Here is a 16,083-nt window from a genome sequence, read left to right on the forward strand (position 1 = left end):
CGCCAAGCCGTCCAAACGGAAGAAGAAAGGTCTAACACCAGCTAACTCCTCCCGACTGTAACTCCCCGAGCATTTTTTTAATTTCCCGACCTAACTAACTTTCTTCTTTGTTAACAGCCATGGCAGAGTTTTGAGATGATGACGCTCCTCTTCCCCCACCCGCCAAGATCTCCCTTGGCGGCAAGAAGAAGCCGAAGGCGAAACCGGCTGGGCAGAAGGAGGTCCCTACGGCCCGACCCATAAGTGCCTCGACCATCATGACGGCCGAAGGCTTTGTCGTCGAGCCGACCAACGTCCTGGTTACCCTGGTGGAAGTCGCCCGGGGCAAGGAGAAAGTGTCCGAGCAGGGCGTGACCGAGGTGGGCGGTATCAAGCGCCGCCGAGAGCAACGCAGTCCGAGCCCCTCGACCGGGCGAAACAAGGACGAGCCGTCCATACTGGCCCGTATCGGCAACGCCGGGCCAGTCAGAGAGGATCTGGGGAAGATGACCCCGACTCAAGTGGCCGAGAGGATCGGCCACGACTTGGCCGAGGTAAGCGTTCTCCAACTGATTTTATTTTATTTTTTATGCAAGTGTCTCTAAACGGGCTGACTTTGAGCGTCTTTTGCATTGCAGATTTCCCGAGCGGCCCAGCTTCTGCAAGGTCGGGCCATGCTGGCCGAAGAAGCCGACCGCCATAAGAAGGCCGCCGCTCGACGCCTTCAAGAGGTCCGGGACATCCAGGCCGAGCTGGAGAAGGTCCAAAAGGACCTGAAGAAGAGCGAGGAAGATCGGGTCCTGGCGGAGAAGGTCGCCCAACGGGCGATCGGGGATGCCAAAGAGCTAAAAGCCCGACTCGATAACCCGAACGAGCTGGTCCAGTCTGTCTTTAAGGACAACGAGACGGGCTCAGCATTCCTTACGGCAGCCCGGGGAACGAAGGTCGGGGAGGACCTGATCCTATCGTTCGGTCGCTGGGCCTTTAAAGCCGGGCAGCGGAAGATGCTCGAGCGGGCCCGGAATCGGATGGAGCAGGCCCTTGAAGGGGACGACCTCCAGTTGGTCCTTTCTGCGCTTCCTCCGGACTTGGCCGATCCCGGTCCCTCTGCCTTCGCCCCAAAAGACAAGGCGGCCGAGCCCAGCGGATCCACGGCGGCCACTTCAAGCGGGAAAGAGCCTTCCGAGAAGGGTAGAGCTCGGGAAGTGAAGAAGTAGAGAAAGCTATACTTCTTTTTGTAATGACTTTAATCGGGAGCCCGGTCCCGAATTTGTACCGGGCGCTCTCCTTTTAATCAATAAATTTTTTTTTTTTTTTTTTCTGTCCAACTTGCGTCATTCGTCTCTTTTCCGCACTTTTATTTTTAGTCATGCGTGTGCCGACCCTTAATGCTCGACCTCATGGCCTTTTGGCCAGGTCCTGCACTACTCGACTCGTTCGACACCCGACCTTATGGCCTTATGGCCCGGTCGTGCATCCGATATTTCGACATCAGACTGGCCTACCCGATCGAGTTTATCCGATCTCTTGGCCTTGTCAAAATTTTGAAAATAGGTAAGCCTCCACGGTCGGGATTTTCCCGAGCGACGGGCCTTTAGACACTTCCTTCATCCCAGCCCCCACACTATTGTGCCCTCAAGGCACGAGTGGGTGCAATAGTGGAAAGAAGTTGGACGGATCGGGGAATTGTGCTGAGAGCTCTGGCTTTCCTGATCAGTGGCGTGACCCTGATGTCCGCCGAAGAGGAGCGCATTTGACCGGTCGATAGACTCGCCCGGTCGATGTAATTTGACGATGCATTAACCTGCGTGCAATGAAGGTAACAGAAATAACCGACCGGGCCGCCGTATGCAAACGGTCGAGCAATCACCGATCGTATATACATTAAACCTTCCTGCTCGCAGGCGGTTAAATAAATATTTACAAAAATAAACTTAATTACAAATGACGACCAGGACTAACTCGCAGGTTAAGCCCCCAATTCGTCCAAAGGTTACAAAAAATAGGCTAGTGCCTAAACATAACGAGGTGCTCGGAATTCCAAGTCCCCTCGATTACCCGACCGGTTGTTGTCTCCAGTCGATATGTCCTCGACCGTATGATAGCGCTGATGATGTACGGCCCTTCCCAATTTTGAGCTAGCTTCCCTCCTTCCAAAGGTTGACTGGCCTCCCTTCGTCGTAGAACGTAGTCTCCCACCTGAAAATAACGAGGGTTGACCCGGACATCCTTTGAACTCTTGACTCGCTTCTGATACTCGGCCATATGCCGAGCGGCTAGCTCTCTCTTCTCTTCGACCCCATCGAGATCCACGACCATCGCATGTTCGTTCTCCTCCGCGTTATAAGTTCTCTCTCGATCGGTCGGGATCCAAGCCTCGATCGGGAGTCGGGCTTCTGCTCCATAAACCAGGGCGAAAGGGGTCTCCAAGGTAGCTTCCCTCGGGGTCGTCCGATAAGTCCGCAATACATATGGCAACTCATCGGCCCAACTACGACCGGCCGTGTGTAGCTTCTTTTTCAGACCTTCCAAAATCGTCCGGTTAGCATTTTCAACCTGCCCATTCCCCTGCGGGTAAGCCACCGACGACCGGACGTGAGTCGTCCCGATCTTGGCCAAGAAGTTTTGGAAATACTGGCTTACGAATTGGCGGCCGTTGTCGCTAATGAGATGGACAGGCACACCAAAGCGGGAAATCACATTTCGCCAAAGAAACCGAGCACACTGCTGAGAGGTGATCGTGGCTAAGGGCTCGGCTTCTATCCACTTGGAGAAGTAATCGATGGCGACACTCACGAACTTTCTCCGACCGGAGAGCTGAGGGAAGGGGCCGAAGATGTCTACCCCCCACCTAGCAAAGGGAATTGCAGTCGTGACCGGCTGATAGAAGGTTGCCGGTCGTCCAGGCATCCGGGCAAACAGTTGGCACGTCTCACATTCCCGAGCTAACTTTTCACAGTCTAGCTGGAGGGACGGCCAATAGTACCCGATCAGCATGATACGACGGGCTAGTGATCGGCCTCCTTGATGTGAAGAACATATACCCGAATGCAATTCCTTCATAACTAAATCGGCCTCAAATGCGGTCAAGCAACGCATAAGAGGGCCTCCGTACGATCGCCTGTAGAGACGACCGTCCAAGACTTGGAACCTCGGGGCTCTAAGCTTGGCCTTCCTAGCACGTTGAGGGTCATTCGGAAGCCGACCGTGCTCGAGGAACTCCTTCAGATCGGTGATCCAACTGTCTTCTACCGGTTGGATTGGATTGACCGGTAAGCGATGTATGCTGTGTCTCGGGATCACCAGAATCCGAGCTATCTTTGACATGTGTTCCAGGGCGTCTTGAGCCAACTTAGACAAGATGTCCGCATCGGCATTATCCAATCGGGGTATATGCCAGACGGTATACCCCCGGAACTGAGCAAGCTTCTCCATGGCCAGGTTTCGGTATAGTTGTAGACGCTCTCCATTGACTTCGTAATCTCCGAGAACCTGCCCGACCACGAGCGCAGAATCTGCTTGAGCTCGAATGTACTCAGCCCCCAGGTCCCGAGCGCACTGTAAGCCATTGACAAAGGCTTTGTACTCGGCTTCATTGTTGGTCGGATGGAACTGATACATAAGAGCAAAATAAACTTTGAATCCTTCCGGGCTTGTGACCACCACTCCTCCTCCTGCTCCTTTCTTGCTACTCGACCCGTCAGTAGCCAACGACCACCACTCAACCTCGGGATCCGCAACCTCAGGGGGTCGGGTATCCCGGGTGGTGCACTCAACCAAGAAATCAGCAAGGGCTTGACCTTTGATGGCTGGTCTCGGTCGGTATTCGATCGCGTACTGGGTCAGCATTAACGCCCACTTGACTAGGCGACCGGATGATGAAGCAGTTCGGAGGACTGGCCCGATCGGCTGATCGGTCAACACGCGAATTGCTCGACCCTGGAAATAGGGAGCCAACTTCTTCGCGGCAATGTACAAGGCGTAGACGACCTTCTCTAACCGGGAGTACCGGAGCTCGGGACCATGTAGCGCGTGGCTTACATAGTACACCGGTCGCTGGACCCCTTCCAGATCGGTTCGGCACAATACTGCGCTTACTGCACGATCGGAGACGGCGAGGTACACGTCTAGCTCTTCTCCGAGCTCAGGCTTTGAGAGCACGATTGGTGACATGAGATACTCCTTCAGCTCATCAAAAGCCGCTCGGCATTCTTCGTCCCAGACGAATCCATTAACTTTCCGCAATACCTTGAAGAAAGGTAAAGCGCGCTCGGCTAACTTAGAGAGGAACCGGCTGAGAGCTGCCAACCGACCGGTCAATTGCTGGACCTCCCGAACGGTAGAGGGTGGTTGCATGTCCAGAATCGCTTTTACTTTGGCCGGGTTGGGCTCGATTCCCCTCTTGGTCATCATGTAGCCGAAGAACTTGCCGGTCTGAACCGCAAATGTGCACTTGGTCGGGTTCAGCCGCAACTGGTACTTCCTCATGATCTGGAAGCACTCCCTGAGGTCCCGAGTGTGGTCGGATCGGTCCCCATTCTTGACCAGCATATCATCAATGTAGGGGCCTCCATCGTTCGGCCCAGTAGATCAGCGAAGAGCATATTAACCATCCTTTGGTAGGTCGCTCCCGCGTTACGGAGGCCGAACGGCATCACTCGATAGCAATACAACCCGTCCGGGGTCACAAAGGCTGTCTTGCTCTCATCTTCATGGTGCATCATTATCTGATGATATCCCTTGAATGCATCCATGAAACTCATCAACTCGGCCCCGGCCGTCTCGTCGACCATCTGATGGATACTCGGTAAAGGATACGGGTCGAGCGGACAGGCCTTGTTGAGGTCGGTGAAGTCTATGCACATCCTCCAAGCTGGGGGCTTCGGAACAAGAACAATGTTGGCCACCCACTCGGGATAGATCACCGGACGGATGTGCTCGATCGCTGCCATCTTCTTGACTTCTTCCCTGACAAACTCGCGGCGATCGGAAGAAAGGTGCCGGGTCTTCTGCACGACCGGCTTTGATGCGGGATCGACGGCTAACTTGTGACAAATTACCAATCGATCGATCCCGGGCATGTCTTCAGGCTCCCATGCGAAGATATCGGCATACTCCCGGAGTATGGCCAAGATTTCTGTTCGTAACTCGGGGGTGAGGGCCCGACCAATTTTGATCTTCCTGTCCGGTCGGTCCTCGGACAGGGGAACTTCCTCTATCTCCTCGGAAGGCTCAGGTTGCTCCTTCCGATCCTTAGCCTCCTCCTTGGCTATGGTGTTCACCCGGGAAGACTGACCGGAGTCGCGTCTGTTGACCGCTCGGGTATAACACTTTCGGGCGGATTGGACGTCGCCGCGAACTACGCCGACCCCATTGGGGGTGGGGAATTTCATGCACAGGTGGGGCATGGAAATTATCCCAACGATCTTCATAATGGCGGGTCGGCCTAAAATAATGTTGTGGACGCAATGGAGTTTGACCACAACGAACTCAAGCTCCGTCTTGATCGACTTTGGGGATGTGCCGATCTCAACCGGGAGCGTTATTTTTCCCTCGGGGTACACAAGAGCCCCGGTAAAACCCGACACTGGTACACCGACCAGAGTCAGCTCCTTCCTGTCAAGTCCAAGTTTCTCGAACACGTCCAAATAAAGGACGTTCACACTGCTGCCAGTGTCCACCATAACCCTCTGGACATCCGTCCCTTTCACATCAATCGTGACCATGAGCGCCTCCATGCCATGGTCACCGCTATTGGGTTGATCTTCGAGGGTGAAGGTTATGGGCTCCATCTTTTGCCTCTTCCCGGTCTCCCTGGAATCCACTATGGCGACCGGGCAATTACTCCTCGGTCGGGAAGCGTCTTCCAATCCACCGAAAATGACGTGGATGGTCGGCTTTCCTGCTGGTCGGCTGCTAGACGGAGGGTCAGGGTCCCGTCGGTCATCGCAACGATCGTCTCTTCGATCGTCTCTTCGGTCCTGACCTGACCGATCGGAGCGTCCATCACGATCAGAGCGATCGGAGCGGTGATGGGAACGCCGGTAATCTCTCCGATCGGTACTCCTCTTGGTGTCCTCTCTCTTCCCCACACACTTGTCCAATTTCCCAAGATTGAGCAAATCTTCAAACAGTTGGCGCAAGTGGGTACACTCCTCAGTGTCATGTCCGGCACATCGATGGTAAGCGCAATGCTTACTCTTGTCAGGGCCGTCTCGATCGGGATTGGGGAGTTTGATGAGATTGCAGGACTGAGCGTACTGCATGGCCTCCGCTGCGGATCGGTTCAAGGCCGTAAACTCACCAGGCCTGGTGCGGGATCGGGGATGGTCATCACCCGATCGGTGTTCCGCCCGGTCGGCCGGTTTACGGGACGAAGAACCGACCTCCTGCGAGCGCTTTACGGCATTCGCCTCGCCGGCGTTTGCATAATCTGTGACCCTTCGAAGGGCCTCCTCATATGTGGCCGGGGGTTGTAGAATGAAATCTTGATACAAATAACCCGCCCGGAGGGAGATGTGTAGCATGTGGGTGGCGGTCGCGTCATCCATGGGTTCGACCTCCCCGATCGCCGCCTTCCATTTGACGAGGAAGTCGGTCAAGCTCTCCCCTTCAAGCTGCTTGGCTTTCTCTAGGTACATATAGGACTTCTTCACCACCTTGGAGGTGATGAATTTCCTCACGAACTTGATTGCCAGGGCATCAAAATTGTCGATCGAGCCCGGCTGCAAAGTTCGGAACCATTCCGCCGATCGACCGGTAAGCGTGGAATAAAAAGCCCTACACATTACGGCGTCTGATACGCCCTTCAGCATCATATTGCCATAGAAGTCATTGACATGGACCTCAGGGTCCTTACGACCATCGTAACTTTTCTCCTCAGAGACCTTTAAATCAAGCGGGTAAGGCTGAGCCATCACTGCCGCTGTAAAAGGCGTCCGGAGTAAGGTCGATTGGTCGACCGGGGGTGTTGCAGGGTGCGCGTTTCTGAATTACGCAAACTCCGCCTGGAGGTTGTAGAGCAATCCTCGGGACTCGTTGAGCTCGGCGGCTTGAGCAGCTTGGGCTGCGTCCCGAGCGCGTCGTCGTCGGTGAGATCTCGACCCGCTATGCCCGGATGAAGCCTCCTGGCTGGCTTCCTGCATCTGTACGTCTTCCGGCTGGCGGTTCGGGTCTTGGGGCCCCAAACGTTGCCGCATCTCCGGTCGAAGACGATCAAAAGCTACCGCTCGGGCAACTTCTTCGGGGTCCTCCACTTGGGTGGGAACCTCGGCTGCTTGCTGGGCCTGCCGTGGTGCCTCCATCGCATCAGCACCCCCCGACCCCAACCGCGAACGAGCCGAGCGTCGAGCCCGGAAAGCGGGCTGATGCTGTGGCTCTACTTGTGCGGCCGGGTAAACTGGAGGGGCGGCGGCTGGAGCCGTGTACGCAGGCGTGTATGGTGGGTAGCCAACCGGGGGAGTGTAATACATCGGTTGGCCAGGCCAATACCCGTACGGCTGAGGTGAGACCGGGTATGGATATTGGCCGGGATACATCATCGGCGGTTGTGGATATGGCTGACCGGGTGTTGGGTACCCCGGTTGAATGTAGTTCACCGGCTGTTGGGCGGCCGGGTATGTGTTGGATGGATGTGGTGGTGAGAGATTGAGGTTGAGGTCCATTGTCTGACCTTGTTGTTGTGTGGCTTGGTGGTCGGATGAGCTAGCTGCATCCGCCTGGTCGTCGGCAAAGAGGTTTTGTGCCCACGGATACATTGTTGAGGAAGGATCGGGTGCTCGTCAAGACGTTTTCTTTCTTGCACGGGGTCCCCACGGACGGCGCCAAAATGATACTGCTAATTACTACGTAAGCAATAATTAAATAGACACGAGACCAATTAAAGCAAGTAAATATCTTTATTGATCCCGGTGAAGGCCCTAAGTACAATCTACTTGGTTGCTCTGAGTACCGACTGACTGCGGTCGGGATTCTCTAACAGCAACCTATCGATCGTCCAAAAGTCCCTCACACTGTAGCTACTGTGGATATTTATAGCCGCTGCGCCGGAGACACAAATCCGGTCGTTCGGCATGCTCTCCACGTAGCCACCACGTGTCATCCTCCCGGGTGCCCTGTCTGTCCTTGCAAGGAGCCGCCACGTGTCCTTTATCAGCTCTCTCGCCAAAGGGCTACCGCTCGGTGATCGACACTGCCGCCCGGGCAACTCCCGGTCGGACCCCGACCGGGTTCTTCACAAGAAGCCCGACCTGTTACCTGCAAAGACAAAGAGAAAAGGACGAAAGCACGCCGGTCGGGGTAAAGCTATGTCGGTCGGGATATTCCCTACCAGGTAAAATGGCTGTTAGCTGACTGTGTTAATTAGAGGGTACAAATAATTGATAACATTAGCTGATTGTAGAAAAGTGTTTGGTAAATTAGCTGTTAGCTGATAGCTGTTTGGTATAATTTCTTTTTTCTCAAAAAGCTAATTGAAAAAGTTGTTTGGAGTAGCTTTTTGAATCTGAGCCTTTTAGAGTTGCAAAAAGCTAATTAACCAAACATTTATATTGATATTTTAACTAAATCAAACAATTAATTGTGGTCAAATAAGCCTACCAAACAGGGCCAAAAACTTTCAAATTATATAATTTATGTTTTATAATATAAAAATTATGCAGAAGTATTTAACAAAATATATAAATACATAAAAATAAAGTAATGATATAAAAGGAATTAAAAAAAGTAATAAGGTGCAAGTAAAGAAAATCTTCGAAATCTAAAGGTGTGAAATCAATATATTTGAAAACTACTTCCCTCTATACCCCGACCGACTTTGAAAAGTGAAAATCCTACTTTAAGGAATTAATATTCTGTGTTCATTTTTATTGCGTTCAAAATCGTCACCCAACACTCCATAATCTTCCACGTCATCAATCCGCATGTGCCTCACACATCCAATTTGGTTTCATCATCACTTTCTATATAAACTTCATTGAAAGTCATCATCCTTTCGCTTAATACTTAAAAATTGTTATTCAATATTGGCCCTCTTTTATTTGACTCAAGGTTAGGGTTTACAAGTACTAAATGTTGTTAGTGTTTTATCTCAATTACCAAATATTATTTTGAATGTTAGTGATTTGTCATGTGCATTAAGCTTATTGAATGCAAAAATGGAATATAATTGTCTAGTATTAGCAACAAATTTGTATTCTTTTTTTTTTTTTTGAAAAAAACAAATTTGTATTCTTAATTGCATTTGTGTTGTGGGTTTTCAAACTAGTTGGAGATAACTTAATTTTTAATTAATATATATTTAATATTATTCTTGTTTTAATCGTCTTGATAAAAATTTTAAAATGATAGAATATATGTTTAATAATATAAAACTTATATTGAAGTATTTAACAAAATATATAAATATATAAATATATAAAATAAACAAAATGATATAAAAGGAATTAAAAAAAAAAATCATAATAAGGCGCAAATAAAAAAATTCATTGAAAACTAAACGCGCCAAATGAAAATATTTGAAAACACCCTCCCTCTATACCCCGACTTTAATTTGAAAAGTGCAAATCCTACTTTAAGGAATTAATTTCCAGCATTCATTTGTCATCGCGTTCAAAATCGTCATCCAACATTCCATAACATTCCACCTCTTAAATCCGCACGTGCATCGCACAGCCAATTTAGTTTACCGAACATTTATTTTTAGATATTATACTAAAAATGAACCTATATAGAATAATAAAACCGAACCTATAGCATACTAAAAGTAAAATTTTAAGTATACTAAAAATAAATATGTATGTTAGTAGTCTATCCTGTAATGTAGACCATGATTCACGATATAATTATTAGTGTCGGCCACAAATCACGATGGACCCCCAAATATTGTTATTTCCATGGGCTAGAAGCTCGGCCAAGTTGTCTTAAGCGCCAAATTGAAAACTAATGGTGTCAAATTGAAATCTCTAAAAACTCCCTCCATCCATACCCGAAAATTGAAAAACACAAATCCTACTTTAAGGAGTTAATCTCCATCGTTGATTTACCATCGCATTCAAAATCATCATCAAACACTCCATATCCTTCCACCTCATCAATCCACGCATACCTTACATATAAGCCAAATAGATTTCATCATCACCTTCTATATAAACCTCTCATCGAAACTCACCATTTCGCCATCACCTAACATCCCATTTTCTTCTTTTCATCAAATCCTAGATTTTTTCTGTAGAAATCTTGATACAATGGCACTGAAAAAAAACAAACAAGAAGCCAATCGAGAAGAAATCGACAGAGGAAAAGAATGCTAAAGTAGGCGAGAAGGCAATAGTGGAAAAGAATCCCAAGCTTGGGAAGAAGCTTCTCAAGGACGTCGGCGCCGCTTCCAGCGACAAAAAGAAAAAAAATACGAAGAAGAACATTAAGTCTTACAAGACCTACATCTTCAAGGGGCTGAGGAATGTCGACCCTGACCTTGGGATCTCTAGTTAAGCCATGGGGATCATGAGTAGCTTCATCAATGACATCTTTGAGAAATTGGCACAAGAGGCTACCAAGCTTGCCCACTATAATAAGAAGCCAACGATCACTTCCTGGGAGATTCAAACCGCTGTCAAGCTTGTATTGCCTGGCGAATTAGCTAAACATGCCATTTCTGAGGGAACCAAGGCGGTGACCAAGTTCACAAGTACTTAAAAAAATTGTTATTCATAATTGGCCTTCTTTGATTTGACCTAGGGTTAGGCTTTACAAGTACTAAATGTTGTTAACGTTTCTATCTCAATTACCGAATATTATTTTGGACGTTATTAATGGTTTGTCATGTGTATTGAGCTTCTTCAATGCAGAATTGGAATATATATAATTGTCTAGTAATTGCAACAAATTTGTCTTATTGATTGCATTTGTGTTGTGGATTGTTTGACTAGTTGGAAAGGGTATAATTTACTTTGTAATTGATAAACATATCCCATGTTTTTGCCCTAAAGATATAATTTCACAAGAGAATACCTAATGAAGCATGTCTTTCATTTGTTATGCCAATTGGGATCTTGAGATAGAATTCACAAATCACCTAATGCGTTCTTACACGTGTTAAGAATCTTGTACGCTAGTGGGATAGGCATAAGAAATCGGTGTGTGTGTGTGCGTGCGCGTGTGTGTGTTTAGCTCTTAGTTGCTAAATGCAACTTTTCAATCAGTGTGCTAGACATCAGGACAGTACCCTTGTAAAAACAATTCCTTGCTTACCTTCATATATAGTACTCCATCTGTTCGAAAATGCATGTCTTACTTTTATTTGGCACGTACTTAAAGACAATGAACAAAAGTTAACTCCCTTTACATTTTTACCTTTTATGTACTCTGACTATTCTACATTTTTTTCATCCCATCTGAACATTTCTTCACCTCTCTTTAGCAAACAGCTTTGTTCTTCGTCTGATATTCTTCATACACACTCACTAGTTATAAAAAAAAAAAAAAATACGGACTACTACCTTGTATACAATAACACAAACTAAATTGAACTTCTAAAAATCCCTACTGCCTTTGTATTCTCCTATACAATAAGAAGATATGGATGAAAAAAGACTCGAGATATCTATAGATACGAAGAATCAAAGCCACGACTGGAGTATTTTTAATTTTTAATTAATATATATTTAATATTAGCCTTGTTTTAATCGTCTTGATAAAAATTTTCAAATGATATAATTTATGTTTAATAATATAAAACTTATGTAGAAGTATTTAACAAAATATATAAATACATAAAAATAAACTAAATGATATAAAAGGAATTTAAAAATCAAAATAAGGAGCAAATGAAAAAAAAACTTTGAAAACTAAAGGCACCAAATGAAAATATTTTGAAAACATCCTCACTTTATACCTTTGACTTTGAAAAGTGCAAATCGTACTTTAAGAATTAATCTCCAGCGTTCTTTTGTCATCGCGTTCAAAATCGTCATCCAGCATTCCACAACATTCCACCTCATCAATCTGCACGTACCTCGCACACCCAATTAGGTTTTATAATCACTTTCTATATAAAAGTCATTGAAATTGTACTCATCCTTTTGCCATCGTCTTGCATCCCATTTTCATCCACTCATCAAATCATAGATTTTTTTTTTTTTTTTTGGAGAAGTTATTTATGTAGAAATCTTGATACAATAGAATAAAAAAAAAACACAAAATTAACTATAATACCCGGAGAATTAGCTAAACCGGCCATTTCTGTAGGAGCCAACATGGTGTCCAAGTTCACAAGTTTTTAAAAATTGCTATTCATTATTGGCCCTCTTTGATTTGACCTTGGATTAGGGTTTACAAGTACTAAAAGTTGGTACTCATTTACCAAATATTATAGCGAAACAATATGTCCAAAACTATCAATAAAATAGTAGATTTCTAGAATCATTGCTTTGGTTTTACATTTTATTTTCATTCGATTGGTTGTGTTGGTGGGTGATTTTGCCGAGTGTGACGATCATGGAGGTAGGATACAAAAATGTCTTGCATGGAGGTATGAGAGATACCTAGCATGGCACTCAGTCGGTACCACCTAGCAGGCAGCCGTGCATGGCACTCGGACTCAACAGTTAGCACTTGAGATAGGATAGTCAATCTGACTCCCTAAATTACCCTTTCATAACCTCCAATCTCCTTAAATTATAACACTAATTAGCCATAAATATTCCATTAAATTACCCATAATAACTATTAAATCTCATTTATTGCATATTAATTACTATAGGCTGAAAATAGGGAAACAATATGTACAAAACTATCAATAAAATAGTAGATTTTTGGAATCATTGCCTTGGTTTTGCATTTAATTTCATTTTCATTCGATCGGTTATGTTGGCCCGCCGAGTGACTATTCCGAGGTCACGAAACCAGCATTAAAACTTATGTTTAATAATATAAAAATTATGTAGAAGTATTTAACAAAATATATAAATACATAAAAATAAACTAAATTATATAAAAGGAATTTTAAAAAATCATAAAAAGGCGCAAATTAAAAAAATATGTGAAAACTAAAGGTGCCAAATGAAAATATTTGAAAACACCCTCCCTCTATACCTAGACTTTGAGAAGTTATTTATGTAGAAATCTTGATACAATAGCACAGAAAACACCAAATTGGCTATAATACCCGACGAATTAGCTAAACACGCCATTTCTGAAGGAACCAACACGTTTACCAGTTCACAAGTACTTAAAAATTGGTATTCATTATTGGACCTCTTTGATTCGACCCTGGGTTAGGGTTTACAAGTACTAAATGATGTTAATGTTTTATCTCAATTACCAAATATTATTTTGGATGTTGGTGATTTGTCATGTGTATTGAGTTTTTTCAATGCAGAAATGGAATACAATTGTCAGTATTAGCAACAAATTTTTCTTCTTGAATGCATTTGTGTTATGGTTTTTTAGACTAGTTGGAATGGGTATAATTTACTTTGTAATTAATAGGCGTGGGCTGTTTGTTTCGATAATGTACTCATATGTACCGTTCGGTACAACATTTTAGTAGACGGAAGAGATGAGTATTTAGTTTTTTTTTTTAATATAATAATAATAATAATAATAATAATAATAATAATAATAATAATAATAATAATAATAATAATGTAGTATCCAACTATAAACTATCTATGCCTAAGGCCTGAGACAACCGCCATCCGACGACTAGAGGCCAGCAATTCTCTGTTCTGGCTTACTCGTTGCTCGTGCTCGTTGTCGAAGACCAGAGATGAATGGAATTTATTTATATTCACCAATTTTTATTCATCTTCAACCTATTACACCAAATTTTACACCAAATGTTATTCTACTGTAAAATAATTTTGATTTTCACAATTTAAAAAGTTATTAGTTTGAATTTAAATAGTTTAATATACAATATAATTTGTGATATAAATAATAATATTTTAGCACAATTTAATTTTGTTAAAATTATGGTTTAGATAATTTAATTTTTAATTAATATATATTCAATATTAGTTTTGTATTAATCGTCTCGGTAAAATCTTTCAAATGATATAATTTATGTTTAATAATATAAAACTTATGTAGAAGTATTTAACAAAATATATAAATACATAAAAATAAACTAAAGGATATAAATGGAATTAAAAAATCATAATAATAAGGTGCAAATAAAAAAATCTTGGAAAACTACGGGCTCGTTTATTGGAAATTTTCAAAAACTAGAGAATTGGAGAATAGAAAACATAAAACATGTTTACTAGCACAGTTTTCCATTTTGGAAACTGAAAATAATTTTACAATTTTTTAGAAAATTGGAACACTCTTAAAAACTATTTTTTAAATGGAAAACAGAATCATCTATCATTAATTTGGTTATATGTCATTATAACCACATTACTAAGATTACATTCATTATCATTCATTACTTATCACCATTTTCTATCTTTTGTACTTACTTTACTTATTTAAAGATAACTTATTTGCTTACACTTTAAAGTTAGACATTATTTACATTATCAAAATTAAGAATTGAACTCTATACAATGTTTTAGATTTTGATTGAACTCAATGGATTATTTGTTCGGATATTTTTAATTATGTTATATCGTAATACAAGTTCGGTCCGGATATCGAATATTGAAATCTCACATATATTATAATTCAAAGTAAAAATTATATATTCATATACATGTCATTCAAATGAATATATCCAAAAAATATTTTAAATATTAGTTCAAAAATATTAATATTATCAAAACTAAATTTTAAGTGAACTTAATTAGTAGGTTATTGGTTCGAATATATATTTTTAGTTTTTGTGTAAAAATCTTACATAGACTTAAAAGTATATAAAAAAAATCCATTTAAACCAAACATATGTAAAAATATCTTAAATATAAGATCTAAAAATCACTCGAAATTAAACTTGAATCTATAAAAAAAAATTGAAAAAATAAGTGTTAGTAAACAAGTATTCTAAATAGAAAACATAGACTAGAAAACAGAGAATGAAAACTGAAAAATTAGAAAACAGATAACAAATTTCTATTAGTAAACAGGCCTAAATGTGCCAAATTAAAATATTTGAAAACTCCCACCCTCTGTACCCAGACTTTGAAAAATGCTAATCATACTTTAAGGAATTAATCTAAGCGTTCATTTGTCATCGCGTTCAAAATCATCATCCAAAACTTCATAACCTTCCACCTTTTCTATATAAAATTCATTGGAACTCCTCCATTCGCCATTGTCTTGCATCCCATAAATCTTGACACAATGACATAGAAAAGTAGAAAACACAAAATTGGCTATAATACCTGGCGAATTACCTAAACACGTCATTTCTGAAGGAACAAACGCGGTGATCAAGTTCACAAGTACTTAAAAATTGCTATTCGTTATTGGCTCTCTCTGATTTGACCCTGGTTAGGCTTTACAAGTACTAAATGTTGCTAATGATTTATCTCAATTACCAAATATTATTTTGGATGTTAGTGATTTGTCATGTGTATTGAATTTCTTCAATGCAGAAATGAAATATAATTGTCTTGTATTAGCAACAAATTTGTCTTCTTGATTGCATTTCTGTTGTGGGTTTTTGGACGAGTTGGAATGGGTATAATTTGCTTTATAATTGATTGGGGTGGGTGATTTTTTTCGATATTGTACTGAAATACCGTTCGGTATAATGTTTTAGTAGACGGAACATAAGACCGTTAAGTGTTTTTTTTTTTTTAAATATAATAATAATATTTATTATAATAATAATAATAATAATAATAATAATAATAATAATAATAAATAATAATAATAATAATAATAATAATAATAATAATAATAATAATAATAATAATAATAATAATTTTTGAGAAGATGAAGACGAATAAATAACAATGACAATGACAATGACAATGACAATGACAATGACAATGACAATGACAATGACAATAACAATAACAATAATAATAATAATAATAATAATAATAATAATAATAATAATAATAATAATAATAATAATAATAATAATAATAATCATCATCTAGTATCTAACTATCTATGCCTAAGACCAGAGACAACCGCCACCGGACGACTAGAGAC

General features: G+C 42.6%; 1 pseudogene; it reads left to right on the top strand.

The window, feature by feature from the left end:
• Nucleotides 1-257: 257 nt before the first annotated feature.
• Nucleotides 258-16,083, top strand: part of LOC109156256 — a 33,616-nt pseudogene continuing 17,790 nt past the window's right edge.

The sequence above is a fragment of the Ipomoea nil genome, unplaced genomic scaffold, assembly GCF_001879475.1.
Source record: "Ipomoea nil cultivar Tokyo-kokei standard unplaced genomic scaffold, Asagao_1.1 scaffold2705, whole genome shotgun sequence".
Lineage (NCBI taxonomy): Eukaryota > Viridiplantae > Streptophyta > Magnoliopsida > Solanales > Convolvulaceae > Ipomoea > Ipomoea nil.